General features: G+C 41.1%; 1 protein-coding gene across 6 annotated transcripts in view; it reads right to left on the reverse strand.

Moving 5' to 3' along the window:
* Positions 1 to 18,536, reverse strand: part of nrxn3a (neurexin 3a) — a 170,097-nt gene that overhangs the window by 122,941 nt on the left and 28,620 nt on the right. The gene's annotated exons all lie outside the window — the stretch shown is intronic.

Consider the following 18,536-nt stretch of genomic DNA (forward strand, 5'->3'; position numbering starts at 1 on the left):
TTCAGACACACACAAACATAGGACATAGAATATGTAATATACAACATTTTTGTCTCATGTCCCCCACAAGATGTGTTCTCTTGGCCACCGGGACGCGTTTCGCATGGTAAAAAGGATGAGACGATTTATGGCACAAAGGAACCGCGTGTCCCATTGTGTAACTAAAACGAGAAAGAGAATAGCGGAATTAGCCCGCTACCTATCCCTAATGGTGGAACAGCCAAACTGACAAAAACGACTCGACCTCACAAGAGAAAAGGAAGACAGTTGACAGAGGAATGAACGCAGGTGAAGAATGAGAGTGATACATGGGTCCCTACTAGCGTCTTGCGTGACCAAAAACCAATAGCACCTGGAACTGATATGGGCATGTTCTGTTGCTTCTTTAATATCATTCAGAAATGCTGTCTGCCCGTATTTTAATCTCAACAGTTCACCTAAATAAAATATTAGTATAGAGTGTATTACTTAATTCAAGTGGAATCTAATGGTGCTATGACTAGAAAATCGGACAGAGTATGAGCCAGGGTCAGTGTCTGCACTGCCAAATTCAGCCTGAGGGTGTGTTGTCTGCCTACACAATATGACATGTGTCGGAGCACCGTGCGCACACACACACACACACACACACACACACAAATCTTCACCAGCAAGATCAATTGACTGCATTAAAAAAAAAAGTAGAAAAACCCTAATTTACTATGAAATACTGTAGACATCAGTCAGGAAGGGACTGGCTTCTTCACGGGGTTCCGAGAAGGACACATAATGTGTGAGTGTGTGTGTGTGTGTGTGTGTGTGTGTGCACGTGTGCCCGCGCACACATGGTTTTGGAAAGAGATCCAGGCTTGGCTAGCTCCAGTTCTCATGCTCACGCCGTATTACCTCATCAAGTGTGACACACACCCACAGCACAGCGACACTGGTGGAGCTGAGGCCAGCGTATTCCACCATCCACACACACACACACACACACACACACACACACACACACACGACAAACACACCTTGGACAAGCAGACAGGCTGGGCCGGCACAACACTCTCTTAACCTGACACACGGCAGGGCAGCGGGGTGTGAGCGTGTGGGAGAGAAGGCAAATGGAATCGTGTCCTTTTACAAGGATCAGTGGTGGTAGTCTGGTGGTGGTTCAGCCACTTTGGTGTTTTATAGTGTTATACTGCGTGGCATAATCCATCGCGCTGATTTGAACTATAGACACTAAAAATAACAGGGTTAAGGGTTTCTTTTCACAAACTGATGAGATTTTTCTTTCTTTTTTTAGTGTATTTCCATCCATTGTCACTGTGAAAAGACAACTTCCCTCTGCAGCGAACCATATGCTTCATGATAATGGGGTGGGTTCCCCTCCTGTCTGTTGGAGAGCACAGCCAAGGTCCTTTTTTGTCCCGCCACTGTAACCACAAGCACCACTGTGCAGCCACTTAACAAACCTAACACAGATAAAAAATGCACTCGGGCTTCCACTCGGCCCGTTCTTGCAAACGCCCCCGCCAAAGACACACCTGGCAGGCCCTTTACGAGGCCGAGCCACAACCTCGGTCTGCGTCATTGTGGATGAGAAGCTTTCACCGGCAGAAATGGCCTCCCGCAGTCGCAGTGCGTGGGATGTTGTCGAAACGCATGGTTAAAGACTGCGGACATGAAGCACGCGTCCCCGGAAAGAGCATGCACAGTGAGAGTGCGCCTGTGAACCGACCTCTCATTCGAAAAAAAAACGAATCACAGATTGGAATCAGAGCGCTGCCAATTTACAGTATGCCGTTCTAGAAAGGATCGTCATGACCTCATCCAGCCAGTCACCGCCGGGAGCTCAATGCAGCCTTTAACTCAGATTAATGACTGAATAACAAACCAGTCTGTGCTGGTGAAAAAGTAACATTGTCTCTCTAACATCTATCTATGGCAGACAGTGCATCCATGCGACTCATTCACACCGAGGTCGTGTCCATGCTTGCACACGGCGTCACACCTACATCAGGAAAATCAAACGTAGCTCTATCAGAGGTCAGCAAACGTGGCATAGCTAGACGCGAGGGGGCACCACTTAGAGGCTACTACGTTGAATGGAGCGACCACTGCACAGTTAGAGGCTGAGCTGTAGTGAGTTAAAGCTTTTGTTCTGGTGCAGAGTTGGTCTTCAGACGAAAATGCTTATAAGTCACCTTTTAGTCATGTTTATCCTTCATAGTTGTAGACTAGTTTGAAAACTGAAATTGTTTGTTATCCGCGTGGTTTTCGCCACAAAAACTTACTAAACATTTTCGTCTCGTCTCGTCATACAAACATTTCGTCATCATTTTTATCATGGAAGATCTATTTTCAGCTCGCCAACGTCTCATCTTAGACATGGAAAAAGGGTCGTCGACGAACATTTTTCGTCGTTGTTTTTGTTAACGAAATGAACTCTGTTCCGGTGCTGGAAGACGGGCCCGCTGGGTCATTAACATCAAAACATTGTTGTTCATTATGGGGGAAACTTGCAAATTAGATAATGAGGAACCTTTTGCTGTTGGACAAGCTGACATTGACAGAGTGGGTCATGTGTTCGCTCATAGTGATGAGCCCATAGAGAATTATTAGCAGCTCAGTTCACCTTAGCTCTACTTGAAAGATTTGAAAGATTCAGTCTTTATATACAGCAGTCAGACAAATACTAACGTATATCATACTGCAACTCAGCTCGAGAGTCATGGGAAAAGAAAATCCAATGGCATGATAGAGTTCAACAAGCTCCGCCCTGATGGAAGTGCTGAAGGTCATTAAGGGTAATACTAGCAATCGAATCAACACATTCTCCTGTTTGTTTCTGTTTTTTAAAAGTCCCATATTGTACACCTTTCTGGTGTATTATTTTAAGTTTTGATATCCTTTTTTTTTTTAGTACCAACATGAGTGCTCAGATTGGCACAAGTACATTCCTTTCATTAGAACTTTGAAACTTCCTTCAAATGAATTGTAAATTTGCCTTCTTACATAAAGCTTCTTCTTACATTCTGCATCAAAAGTAAGCTTTCTCTGGTCTAAGTCACACTTATTTGAGACAACGCTCGCACTCTGATTCCACGCCGACCTCTGAGAAAGTTTGCTTTCGCAGAATCTGAGGCATCAAAACCAGTGTCTGATTGTAATGAGCATTCTGCATGACACATAATGGACTTTTCTTATCTGAGCCTATAAATGTTCAAAAGCTTAGTGGGCCCTGAGCCTCGAGGTCATAAAAAAGCCATCTCATTTTCCAATAACAGTACACCGCGCAAATGTTGTTATTTTTCCCCCCACTTCTCCCACTCATCTTCCTCTCAGGGAATTTGCATTAACTCCAATGCTAAAGGGAATATTTTGCAGGCTAAAGTATGCTGACAGGGAATTATATAAGACGTGGGTAACCTAGCAGCGAGATCAATCAGTGATAGGCGTTCACCTCTGGCGTATGTTCAGCCATCCTGATGTGGTGTGCATATCCGCTTAGCCGTCCTCCATCTGATAGCACTAATGTTTTAATTTGCTGAGCCATAATACTGAAAGATCAGAGGTCACCTTCAACACTGGAACACTGCTTCCCCAACGTTTTCTCTCCATTTCCACCACCAGATTCCGCTCCTGTCCAACCAGGCTTCAATAATACAAATACTAAATTATTATTATTATTATAGAATAACACTGATAATAATCAGTTATAATTGATGATGTTATTATGAACAACATTATGACACCTAACATTACATAGTAATAGTAATAATAGTTACAATAGGTCCTCACTCTGACTTTGTCAGTGGAGCTCGGGCCCTAATAATAGTATATATAATAGTAATAATAAGTAAGGCTATTATTATCATCATTATAACAACCGCCACATTATAACCAAAAAGCTTTTCCTTATGGATGACCATAAGTGTAATGGAAATAGTGATGAAGCATCATACTACTCAATAACTAATAAATGAATGTGTTCAAAAATGGATCCATAAATGAAAAGACAAACATTAAAAAGTAACTCATAATTTGAAATTTTTGTGGTCAACAAAAAGAGGAATTATAACAAGTTATTACAAAACAGCAAATCATCAATCCTTTTTTAAAAGTCAATTGAGTGCATCATTTCAAAATACATTAATGGAGTAATAATAATAAATAACAGGACTCACAAATTGAATTAACAATAAAGATTATAATCAGGCATTTGAAAGGTCAATTTCCTTTCCCAATTGCGTTTGCCAATTGTTTCCACTTCCCTGCTGCCCTTGTTTTTTCTACCAGCCATTAAAATAGCTTAGTCATTTAGCTTCTCCCTTTAGCCTTTTCGGTGACACTGTGGGTCTTGTGCTGGTAAAATGAGGAAGAACGATGTGAATCAGCCTCCGGACGGAGCTGGCTCTCAGACTAGCCATCACTAGGCATGTCATATGCAGATGTACGACGTGGGGAGGATGCGCTGCGTATAATGTGGGATGGAAACAATCAGGGTGTCTCCACCGGCGCAGCACTCTGAGGATCAGCGCTCCATTTCACTGGCAATGTCCCTTCAAATTATTCATATACCAGCGTTAGACATTGAAGAGGGAGAAAGACACGGGCACATGCATTTATTTTCCTCAGCCAAGCAGACAAAAGAGCCAAAAGATACATGCAATGAGGCTAACCAATCAGAGGGCTCGTTACACCACAGTGTTTTACCTCATTCGATCAGAAAGGTCAAAAGGAGAAGCTAAATGACTCAACTGATCTAATGGCTGCATGTTCACATAGATTTTTAAATTTAAAAGAATAATTATTTGATTCATGTTTTTTCAAATGAAGTACTTATTGACTGTTTGATGCTGTTGTTGTAAAACCCTTTTAAATTTAAAATTATTTATTGATAAATGAATATTTAATTAATTCCTCTGTTACCATGAAGACATCTAATAATTAATTACTTTGTAACTTATTCTAGTTATCAATTGATAACCAATTAGTAAATATATTTACCGCCCACACAGGGTCTGGTTCCATCAAGTTTCATCCTCGTGCTTGCACATGGTCGGAACTGTGTTTCTTTATATAATATTTTGAGGTCTCGACCTCAGTCTGCAAAGTGCCTTGAGATAAAGCATGTTGTGATTTGCCGCTGTATAAATGAACTTGAATTAAATCGCATTGAAATTGAATCTCACTCTCTTTAAAGTGATAATTCCTCTCTGGGGTGGAATGCTTTCGACGGCGGCCAGTCAAGCCGTAAGATTGATCGAGGAGCGGGACAACGCCGAAGCATTTCTCTCTCCAATAAGGCCAGTCACAACTATATGATTTCTGCAGTTATAGTCGAGTGAAAGCGATCAGATGATCATTGGAACTCAGCCATGCGGAACAGTGCCAAAGCAGAAAAGACGGGGAAGGCACACTCTGACTGTCAAGCACTGAGCACAGAAAATGTATGCAAACCTTATTTTGGTGCAGTGAGTGAGGCAGATTTCACTCTCTGGTGACCACACCCTCAGCGGAAATTAACGACAGCTGAAAAACGTCCGCGAAATGTTGCCTTTTCACTCCCACTGACGGCTGAAGACACTCCAAGAATTGATTTGGTCCTTCATCCTTTTACTGATAAATTCATAGATCTCTGCCTAGGACAGGTCTTGCAGCCATATTTGAGAAAAAAAACGGTCCGTTATGAACTGGTGAATACACTGGGGCACATTTGCACTCATCACGCTGGGGAGTGTAATGTAATTCCACACTCGAGCCTCCTGAGCAGATACATAATAGATGCAGGGCAAAAATGTGGATCAACTATGGAACAATGATGAATCCTTTTCATAGGTGGAGCTGCTGTAGTCACCAGACACACAAGAAGATATGCGAATACACACCATGCAAAGTGCAGGTAGTGGCTTTGGTTTAAAAAGTGCTGCCCCTGTTAAAACGCCCTCTTCCTTGCATGATAGTTTGGCTGTACACTGGGCACGGAGCAGTCAGTGGTTAGACCTAAGTGTCCTTCAGCGTCTTGAGACTGGACCACTGGACAGTTTATAAATTGACTTCATGACATTTGCATCCAGACTTTTTCTAATGTATGGTGGAAACACAATATTTCCACCTCCATGCCTAATATGAATTGCTGCTCCATTTCCCCCCCTCTAAGCACACGTCTGCCGACTGTGACCATACAATCATCTGTGCAAAGCAGTTATTTCCAAACCTATGGCTTACCATGGCTTTTTAAAAATGGAATATTGATCTTTTGAAATCCCAATTCCTTTAACATCTGCAGAAACCCTTTCAGCAGCACAACAAACTACAGCCTCCCAAATGATGGTCAAGCTGAATCAACAACAGTTTGCACAGAAACAAACTGTTAAAACCTTCATCATGATAGAATTTATTGCTGGACTGCATTCGTTTTAGCCAGGACTACTAAATAGCCTGGCAGCTGGGTGCATGACTGATAAAAATCTTATTTTTTTGAAGACCACCAAGACACATTGACATGGGAGAATTGGAGCTGGAGAGAAAAAAACGATTGCAAAATAAAACATAGTGTAAAACATAATTAACAAGGAATGAAGGTAGACCGGGATATGAAGGGATACAGAACAGGGAGGGTGGGAGAGAGAGAGACAGAGCTACAGAGTCCAAACAGAGAAAGATGAATGATGGGGTCTAAATGAAATGTCATTCCCAGTAATGGGAAAAAGCCTCTGCTAGAAAGCAGGTCACATAAATTGCAAAAGATATACTTAAGCAGTGTTGCCTGGAGCACAGTGCGCTTGACAAAACTGTTAACATTAACTTTCACAAAAATCAAAAGGGCCCTCCCTATTTGATTTTAGGCCAGAAGGGGAGGAAAGGACGGAAAATAAAAATGCATTGCTTTTTCTGTCTGTGACCTGTGCAGCCTGGCTGCTCTGCTGTGAGTGGGATGGTATCGGCACTGGCAAAAAGAACACACGAAAAAAAAAAAAGGAAAATCAAGACTGCGTCCATGCAATCAGACACCTTTGCAAATAAATGCTACTCTCTTCCTCTCTCATGCATCATCATGTGTCATCTGTTTGCACAAATGTCAGTGCAGCAGAAAAAAGCAAGAGCCAAATTGAGTCTGGCAGCTGTACATTGTTTCTTGGAGCTCAGCTTTGATGTTGCTTTCAATGACTAACTCAATAGTTTGTTGACTGCAATAGTCACGTCGGCCATGGGTAAAGAATAGAGTCTCTAAACCAGCCTGATAGTGCAGACTTTCCCTTTGAAACACACACATCGCCCCTGGCAAAAATCAATAGGAAGAGGATAAAATGCACTTCCATTTAATTAAGATAACCAGCACAATCCTGCTCATAATCTCTCTCTCTCTTCCCTCCACTGCTCTCTCCCTCAGTCGCTCTGTCTGTGCCACTACCCATGTCATTCCCCTCTGGGGAGGGTGAGAAATGTTGTCAGTCGGAATCTGGATTTAATCGTTTCACAGATCGACGCCATGTTTTTCTTCCCCTGAAGCGTGTTCCCACTCCCCCACCCCCATAACCTCCTCTCTGAAATGTCGTCTAGGGAGCATTCTGCAGCCAAAATGTGTTTGCTGGGGGGCAAATTGGACTGTCGGGGTTCACCTCCTCAGCCGGGCGGCCTGCAATTCATTGTGTGGGTCTGTGTGACAATGCTGTGCTGCTTTGGCTTCTGGAGACCAAAGACAAAAACAGAATTTACATAAGAAAAACCTTTGTGAGTTATACACCCCACTGATGAAGAAAAAATACATTTTGTCAAATACACCCAACACTGCCAACACACTTATTTAGGATTTGACTGATGGTAGGTTCAAATTCTTTCTATTCAGGTTATTGTTAGGGTCCACACAGAGACACAGTCATTTCCCACCAGATCAGGGCTTAGAGTCTATGCAGAACACCATAACATAGTCATTTTAATGCAGTTTATACTAAGACATGTGAATAATATTATTGTTTCAAACATCAATAGCATATAAGAAAAGTCAAAAATTCTTATGGTGAGGAGGTATAACACATAATTAGTTTTAATTTCCTTCCTCAGATTTGTTTTGCCTATTAGTTGGTATATTCGTCATTCTATGCCCTTAAAGAAGAGTTTCAAACCCACGACCTTCGGTCAGGAGCCAAATTCAGTCTTTAAACCTGAAATGAAAAAAAATGTGTCTTTATTGTGACAATTATCAATAGCAACGGATATGAAACATGTTATCTTGATATCACTTTTTCATACCACCCAGCTTTACATTATGAGCTGAATTGGCTAATGAGTACTTCTCTCTGTGTCCTTTTTTTTTACTTACCCCATTGACACGTCATCAAAATGCATCATTAAAATGCATTTTGCATTTTCGGATAGTGATTGACCGCATATAAGTTCAGGTGTAAATGTATCCAAAGACGCATTGACTGTGATCTGATTGGCTATTTAATTATAGTAAATTCTGCTTTTATCTGATATTTTATATTGGGTAAAATGTATTTTACATTGGGTACAATCCATTTAAATCAATAAAGCATATTTTCATAATAGTTAAATAGTATAGTTAGGTTTATGTGTAACGGGTTGAAGGATCAGGACCCAAATGAAGGTAAGAAGGAGAAAATATTTAATAGCTAAGGAAACAAAAATCAGACTTAATTAAATAAACAAAAATCCAACTCTCCAAACCTCAAATTTCCAAAATATAATACAACGGCATGAAAGAATTCCTGAAATTCAGTAGTGGCTTTTGGTTTTGATGTGCCAGCCGAGATGTTCAGTCTTCCCATCTGCCCCCCCCCCCTGTAAAAAAATTCTGGGGGCGCCACTGCAGCACTGGCAGCATGCTATAAATTATTCAAAATAAAATTCTGATCACAGTACTGGACAGTTGTTTCTGGCCTGGGCCAGGTTCCATTTTCTTCTCTTCCTTTCGCGCGAACAATTTCAAAGTAATGTGCATGTATCCACCCATTAAAAGATTTCCTGGACTGCTCTGCCATTTTTGACCTGTCTTCTCCTGCATGAACTTGAGCCAAAGTCACTGTCAGGTCACGGGAGGTCAGTGATGCTTCAGCGCATGAAAAGGGACTTTTGATTTGGTTTTTCTGTCACCTGTTATGCAGATAATTAAAGAACTTAAAGTAATGCAAGTAATGAGATAATGAGATTAGTAACTGTAATGTGATTACTTGGAGCTACAACAGTAATACCGTACATTACTTCACTACAGAAAAATGAAATTTGATTAGAGTAATGCATTACTTTGTAATACCTTACACCCAACACTGGCTGTGGGACAAATACTTGAGCCAAATGCCTGAGCCATTTTCTATCACTTTTTTCAGATCTCTTATTATATTAAGAGAAATCCTCTGTACATGCTGCCGCTGCACTGTATTTGTATGCCAGACTTTAAATGAGCGGTGCTCTCAGCTGAGTAAAATCCAGAGACAGACACTGTCTTTAATAAAACTCTGTGTGGCTCCACAGCAGCTTTGGCTCAGAAGACGCCTTCCTCAGCAGAATTAGTCCTGTCTAGTTCCACAAACAAGGTTTTCCTGTAAAATGACAAAGCTCCTCAGAGAGATCCTGAAAACCGGTGTCCCAGTGCCCTGCTTACTTCAGGACACATAATGATGCCGGCGTTCCAACCTCCATATGACTACTGGCTGAGAAACTTAGTGGTTGGGGAAGTTTAGCTTCAGGTTTTTAAAGTTATGGTTTAAGTGCAGAAGTGCCTATATGCAGATATTGTTTTGAGCTCTATTGCTACGACCTCAGCCCTGGAATATTATCGTTTCATAGAGTTACTCTATGCGGCCAATGTGTAAGCAAACGACTGAATTCAGAAGACACAGCGGAAACGATAGAGACAATATCACCCGGTTGGATTCGTGTTTTTGTACAAAAACAAAGTTCAACGCTACCCCATTGCTCTACTTTGACCTTCAACAATGCCTGAGAACAGTATCTGTCTCTTCAGCAGCTAAATGTTTGGATTTCTTCAGTCACTCATTTGGTAGCTCCTTCCACACTGTTTTACTGATAATAGAAAGTTAATGATTATGGGACCTTTAAAGATCTGACAAAAACTCTGATTTAACCCCTTTCGCTTTTCAAAAATAAATAATGGTTTCAAGATCCTAGTAAAAAGGCAAATGAATCATTCAAAAGTTTATACGTTAACAGTACATTTTTTGTGTTCATTTTCTCATATTTGAAGTTTTTTGACCCAAATTTTGGGCAGTTTCTGAAACAGTAAAATATATTCTTCATTTCACTCTTAAAACGCTACTGAAATGCAAACATTAAGCTCCACTACAGTATACTAAACTTAGCTAAAACATATATATATCAAACCACAATTAAGCCTGATATCACAATTGTCTCTCCACAACCGATTCCCCATGAGAACATCAGATTTATTCACTATGGTAAATTGACTGTGTATATAGGACGTTTTCTAGTCTTATCGACCACTTAAATGTTACAAACAAAACCGTTGTTCCAAACTTAACACATCAAAAATATTGAAGTAATTACACATATAGTATTCTAATAAAAGTTAACTAGCTGTGTTTTTGGTATTGTCTTGTCAAGTGACACACAAATACCTGGAATGAATAAACCAAACCATGTTTCAAAGTCGCTGAATCGACCTTGGATTTAGAGAATCATTAAGTGATGGTTTTGTCTCTTGTTATGTTCAATGTGTGTCTCTTTTTGATCTTTTAGTGTGGGTTGTACCTCTTTAAGAACCTCTACTGAATTTGATCTCAGTTGTTGCTCAAATGTAGTTCCAATAGTTTTGGTCGCTTGCAATGCGAGGAAACATCTATTTAAACAGGAGTGGTTTCGCGCGGCTCAACCCCCGGCATTTTATAACCCTGAAAAGTCGTTGATGATCAGGTTGATGTTATTCTCAAGAACCTTAGAGCCTTACAGGCTATGGCTCGGGATCTAAATATAATGGCTTTTTATCAAATAAAGATTCTGTATGTAATGTGGTTATGTTAAAATGTATACAACTACAGCCAATGTATTGTTATCAAATCATTTTTAACCTCTCAGATATCAAATCCAGAATATCTGGCATGAGGAAGGTTCGAAATTAAATGAGTTTGAGCCATGATCAACCTTGACCCGAGTCCGTCCATACAACTCTTCTTTGTAAGGCAGCTATAGTTGATGACAGAGCCAATTGAGGGGGAGGCGTGTGTTAAATGGAGTTCCAGTTCTCTGTGAACCAAGAGTTTTAAATTGCACACACAGCCACGTTATCAGTTCCACCGATCTGAGGTGAGGTGCTGAGGTGTTCATGGTGAGGCATAGAATCCCCGGCGCCTCATCCTCTCCTGATTATCAGTGTCTCCTCAAGGTTAGCACGAGTACGCACCTCTGTGAGGCAATCAAACGTGATTAGCTGATTAGCATACTACTTCCATATTGTCAGCACAATTCATTAGCCATCGAGTGAGTTCATTGTCACTCTCTAGGAAACATTGATCCTCCCCTACTCACAATCATGCGCGCGCACGCACAAATACACACACACACACACACACACACACACACACACACCCAAGTCAAATTATGAACTGGAGGATTTTTGACTCATGGTCATGAATCAAAGTACACGCTATAAGTGAACTAGCTCTTTGTTTCAAATAATTATTCATCATGACTGCATAACATCATAAGCTTGTTCATCTTATTTGTTTGCTAATTTGTTGAACTGTCTCACCTCAGCCCAGTCGACATTCTCATAGTTTGCTGCTCACAGCCCTGCAGCAGTGGTGGACCACGATCAGTTTGATTAAATCTCCTGCTTTGCCATTTTTCTGGCTCCGTGTCAAACTATCCTCATAAATACAGTTTTTTTTATTGACGCGCGTCTGCCGCGTTTAAACTACAGATTTCTGAAGATGAACCTCAAAAAATACGTGTTTTACCACCGTGTGACATCAGATGTAACGGTAACTTAAATGATTACCCTTCGTGGTCATATTCATACTCTTCTTCTACTTCTACTTCGGATTGAATCGTTTAAATATGACTGCCGCGATGAATTGTGGGGCGTCTATATCTCCTTACTCTCACATAGGAAGCTCCAGTGTACCCTACGCTAGAGGAGATAGGAAAGGAAGCATTGAAACTCCTTTCCTATGCATTTAGAGAATCCGAAACAGTTCTAATCGCGGCTGCCGATCAAATACTTCCGGGTCACATCAAGATTTAGGAACCTTCCTAAGCCAATTTGACAATTCCACCGTACAGTAAAAGATAAAGTATTGTGGCAAGCATCCTTGCCACCCTGGGTTACCCAACACACACCAGAACAACAGCCGCTCAACGGTAACTCTTTTATTAAGAACGAACACAAAACATCTACCATGTAGTGTGACACCGCTCGTCTTTGTCTCTGTGTCTCTCTTCCCGTTGGAAGCTTCTTCTTCACAGGCTTTTTAACCTGGGGAGTGATTAGACAATTGTGCTAATCACTCCCCTGGTGCAGTGGGAGGTCTCTCCTGAGCTGCCTCCACCCTCACAGGTATGTTTCTAGTGTGGGAGTTTTACCATCCAGCTTTTTGTGTATGATACAGTGTGACCTGGTGTTACCTCAATGCAGCCTCAACAAAATAACCCCCATGGCATCATCAGCATGATCGCAATGGACTACATGCCCTTCCCTTCGTGACGTACTTCCGTTTCAAAATAATGCTGCTCGTCTGTTTCCGGTCTGTTAACCGTGACTGTGTTTACTCACTACATCATTCAGAGTTTTGTCACGAGTCTACGCAGGGAAATGTCTAAAGTTTTCAAAACAGATGAAGAAGCACTGCTGTGTCCCACTTTTTTCGGCGTCATCGAAATTGAATGGCTTTTCATGGATTTCCGACCCATCCCGACCTGAGAAGACGATGGCTGGTTACCTCACGTCGGCATCATTTCTCTGTCACCTTTCACACGAAGGTCTGCAGCACACACTTCGTTACCGATCAGCTAGTGGCATTGTTGAACCGGACAGAAAAACAGTTGAGCAGTGCTAAGTAGAACCCGGGAATGGTTGTGCAAGTAGCCTATTTGGGCTTGGAGACAAATTATAACACAAAGCTTTATAATTTACTATGTTTTTTGTCATATTCATTTATGAATAGATCCAAGACGCATCAGGACTTTTGCAGGAATAAACACTCCTGGGGACATGATGTTAGAGACACTCTCTCATGTTGAGAGTGTCTCTAACATCAGGGTGTGTTAGAGACACTCTCAAAAGCTTTTAAAATGATCCTCATTTTCAAATAGACATTTCATGAAAAAAAAAAAATTCTATCTGACCCTCATCCCATTGTATTTATATTGCACACAACATGCCCCCTAGATAAACCATTCCACCCACCCCCAACTGTCACTGATGCCGGGCTTCCCCCCGGCCTCCATGTCTGGCTCCTACCAGCACTCAGTGAAGCGCAAAAAACACAACTGTCCATGCAACGGCACCACCACCCACCACCACCCCCTTCTTACCAGTGACCACCACCCCCTCCTTTTCTGTCCTCCTGTCCCTCTCCAGCATTAAACTATCTTTAATATCTATGAAGAGGATGTGGGCATGGAAGGAAACTTTCAGGGGATTCATATCATACCACTGATTTCTAACTGAATGAAGATGAATTTAGTGGAAGATCTGCCCCTTTTTAAGGATGAAATATACCTAGTGCTGGATAACTAGGAGTCGTAACCTTGTGTTTGAACCCAACTCAAAAATACTTAGAGCTGTCTCTCTCCTAAGTAAAGTAGGGGTCCAGCTCACATGTTCCTTTGCCCCTACTCAAACAAATAAACTTACTTTCGTTCCACTGGCGAGTACACCCACGGTTTGATGAAGAAAGACCAGCAAATGTCAAATGATTTTCTGCCTGAAGTTCTATGATGAACTTCAAAAACTTGATCAAAGCGTGGGGTTCAACAGTGATTAATAAGGACACTAGCTCATGCAACTCACTGATGGTGCTTTCTACTTCTACTAATCTCACCATTGCCGGTGCTGTAAACACAGAATTCCTAAAGGAGTCCCTGTTTAAGCCAATCTGTATGATGTGCTCATGAGAGATCAGAATTCAATCATCTACGTTTCTGCTGATGATAGCTACACTATCAAAAAGGAAATAATCCCATATTACTGGGACTGTTGTACAAAAGTGGTTCAAATGTGGATGATTTGGAAAAATATTATGGGCAATTCATTTTCTTTTCTTTTCAGATGATCAGTTATAGCTTCAAGAACAGAGCCACCTCTGTAGTTATTACATCGAAAGGGGACAGTAAACTAATCCTTATAGCGGGCCAGCAGGACGTCAGGCATGTGCTAGTTTGGTGAAAGAAATGAGTGTGACAGCTGCAGGTCGGCTGGCAGTCAGACGCTGCTGACAGAGCCCGTCTACGGAGAGCCTGCCCACTTCTTATCAATGCTGCAATTCAGCAAGAGGCCAGTCAGGAGATTGTCCTCAGTGAATGTGAATGGAACTAAATGGCAAAAATAATTATACACATCTGCTTCAAGACAAAAGGCCCACATTTTACTTTTTTATTTGACAAATCTAATGTGGTTTATATATAAGTATTGGAATTTAATGACCATATACTAGAGATGTACTAGAGATTATTTTTTCCCCTTCTGATACTGATTTTGACACCTGGACTTTGCACACAACAGAAACAAGCCCTGCAAATAGTTTAGTGATTTGTTCGGAAAAACGGAAAATGAAAAAGGCAGAGAATTTAGGTGTAGAATGTTGTGTTGTTGTGCTACAGTTCCTTCCCCGGGTCTTGCGGTCGATGCACTCACATCACAGCTCACACTACAGGAGATTGGCTGCCAGATATCTGGCAGATGTCGGCGAGGCCTCGGTGAGTCACACGATCGCGATGTTGGTAGTTCACACAAAGCAATCGAGTGCCGATGTGCGAGCCCCAGTTTCACTGTGATCCCTCCGATTTGCGGCGAGCTCCATAATTTACTCAAACAAACTCGGCATTATAATACACTACCAGGAAATCACTTCTTCTTCACCGCTCTATAAACAGCACTTGCGAGTGACAGTACAGCACAACTGCTGTTTCAGAGTGGCAAAGAAGAGGTGATTTCTGGGAAAAGAAAATTGCAGTTTACCTGGGTGAACTACTTTAAAGACGTGGTATCGGATCGGTACAGTACATGGATTTGGATACTCTCCAATGCCCGATCATTTTCGGTATCAAAAGGCATCTCCAATACTGGAATGGAACATCACTAAAAAATATGAATGCCCCTTTGTTCTTCTTACAGGGAGGGCAATTTTGTCCATAGCAGACTAAAATTCTGCTAATTCATTCTGATTTATCAGTAAAGGATACACGTGCTGCACAGGAACTAGAAAAAGAGATCATATTTCTCCAGTGTTATACATTTAAAATTCTAAATAGAATATAAAAATCTTGCTCCTCACTTACAAAGCCCTTCATAATCAGGCTCCATCAGCTCATCGTTCCTTATTATCCCAATAAATTCTCTCTGTGATCAACTATCTTTGTCTTTTATCTCTCCCCTACGTGGTTACACAACTATTCATGGTGGGTTTTTCTCTGTAATATTGTGAGGTCTCGACTTCACTTTGTTAAGTGCCTTGAGATGATGGTGTTGTGATTTGGGCTCCATACAAATAAAATTGAATTCAAATGAATAGTCGTGTTTGACAGCCAAATGTAAATTTGTAGCAGCTTCTAGCTGGTCATGGTGTTAAGAACTTTATTCCACCCTCACACAAAAGTGGACTGTGGTGAAACCCAAATGGCGAATGCCATAAAGGGTCATGTGGTGTGTGAAATCACAAATATTCACAGAAATGAATTTCATTACGACTGATAAGGTGCAAATTTAATCTAATGTAATGGAACTGTATTTACCACTTGTATTGATAAAATGATAAAACTGGATGACTTTTTTTTTTTTATCCCCTAAACATTACATTTTGGGGTTACAGCTCCATAGGGGGCCTTAAACGCTGCACTGCATCATATATTTAGAATTGTACAGCTGTAGAAAGTCATCACTGCAACACAATCATTTCATCCTGCATCTTGATATTCACCAGGCAAATAACAGAAATGCACTGTTCACATGACAAAGTCTTCCACCAGGACTGTGGATTTGCAACATAACTGATTGGCCAGTGCAGGGCATTTCTGGGTTGTGTTGAGGCTGCATGAGCCACATTCATTGACCTTGCCCTCTCTTTATTGCCCAAGTTTTCTCCGTTGGAAGTACCGATGTGGCATGAATCACATGTATATTAAAGTAAAATGGCATTGGACATCACTGCATTAAGAATAAAGCTAAAATGGAAAGGTTTGGAAACTGTAATTGATCTAAGAAAGAGTAGATAGAGATTTGGGGAAAGGCAAAAAAATGAGGAAGTATGGAGTAAATGAGAAATGAACTTGAAGGCAGAGATGTATTAAGAATGTATTAGAGATAAAAGATGAGTCTAACAAGAAGAAATATTTTCAAAAAGAAAGAAAAAGGAGATGAGGAGAGAACCCTGTTTCAGCTCATGACTCCTTGATGGCTGAGACACTTTTTTTCTCTATTTCCCCCCCCGCCTCTCTCTATATCTGTTTCCCCGCCACCCGTGTGCTGACATGCAAATAGAGCCAGAATGGAGGCTCTTGTCTGCCTAACAGGAGGCGACAGGGAGCCTGATGCCGAATAATGTCTACCATCTCACGCAGGGATTAGACACAGCAAAAACCAGACAGGAGGCGAGGGGAGAGGAAACTCCGGGAGCTGCTGCGAGCTTTGTGCTGTGAATGGGGGAAGCCATTGCAGGTGCACACTTGCAGCAGACTGTAGCCAATCACAGCTTCTCAAGGCAAACATGGAAACACATTGAGTTTTTCCATGTCTTCGTACTGACACCCAGAGCACGATGAATGAAAAAGGAATTTGCTTTCATCAACCAGAGTATTCCTAACAATTCATCCGATCCAATTTATTTGCAACATCCAAATGTGCTAGTTGAAATTACGTCTTTTAAATCATGTAGTGAAGATAGACACATACAGTGGTGGCGGAAGTACTCAAACACTGTTCTTAAGTAAAAGTACAAATAAACAGACAGTACTTTAGTAAAAGTTTAAGTACCACATTAACCTTTTATACTTGAGTAAAAGTACTTGCTTCAAAATATACTTAACGTATTCAAAGTAAAAGTACTTGTCTGTGTATTCCCTAATGCATTGGTCTATAATATTGAAGCAAGAGTGACCACTGTATGTACATTTTGTGAATACAAAAATAGTACAGGTTGTGCCATTTTAAATAAGAATGCTGCAGATGATAATACTGATATCAGGGCAAACAATCTCAACAATCTCTATATTTGAAAGGTCTTTGTCCTTGTGTTTACCCTCTGACATCCTGTACGTTCATTTTGTAGCGGCGGCCCACTGCTGCAAAATGATTGCCGCCACTCCTACTGAATTTTATGAAATGTCATCAAGTCGCAATTACACGATTCTGAGAGGGCTTTTATTTTGACATGACAAGACACAACGACGGAGCGCTGTAGAGGGAGGGAGCGAGACCAGTAAGGACAGAGTAGGGTTACCGGGTACCTGTGAGAAAAATAAAATGTTGCTTTTGCATAACGGTTCCTAAAAGATATATATACTGTTCCTAAAAGATATATATACCGTATATATATATATATATATAGATATATGTCACGCATCAACTTAACTACGCCTGTGTTTTGACAGGAGCTAGCGCTTAGCATGCATGCTAACGTCCGAGCCACAGAGTGAAACATGGAACCAGTTTAACTGGTCAAAAGTTTCCCTATGGTTTAACAGAGACAGAGGCTGGCACTAGCTGCTGAAAGAAATCCTTACGGAAACACTGCACCGGAATCTCCATGCATCATTTTAAGACCTCAGTTATCTCAAATAATTCAGTTTTAAATAGGGCCATGGGTGGCCAATGTCTGGCTCAGCCTCAGTCTCGTCGGTAGCCTTCCCCGTATCCATGTTGGGTGTGATGTCTGCTCTGATTGGTTCTGGTTCTTCTCCCGCCATTGATTACGTTTCATTCAGGAAAAAAATGACAATGTGACTATAACGTTTAATGCAACCCAGTGCAGAAATGTAGTGGAGTAGAAAGTATAGATATTTGCTCTAAGATGAAGGGGAGTAAAAGGCAAAAAGTACACACAACTAAATCTACGTAAGTAAAGTACAGATACATAAAAAATGTACTTAAGTACAGCACTGGACACATAGATCAGAGTTTTCAGATTTTGCAAGAACAAAAAAAAAATTGAAAAAATTACTTTCACTTTGTGGAATAGGAGAGCAGATTGGCAAAATATCAATTTTGTCCATTTGTGTGCAAACGATGAATGGGGTGTTAACACATGACGACATTTCAACTGAACTCACTGTCATTGTACACTTACAGAGAGTTGAACGACCATGTTTCCCTGCTGCCTTAGATTGAACAGTTTGTT

This window comes from Scophthalmus maximus, chromosome 15, assembly GCF_022379125.1.
Source record: "Scophthalmus maximus strain ysfricsl-2021 chromosome 15, ASM2237912v1, whole genome shotgun sequence".
NCBI lineage: Eukaryota > Metazoa > Chordata > Actinopteri > Pleuronectiformes > Scophthalmidae > Scophthalmus > Scophthalmus maximus.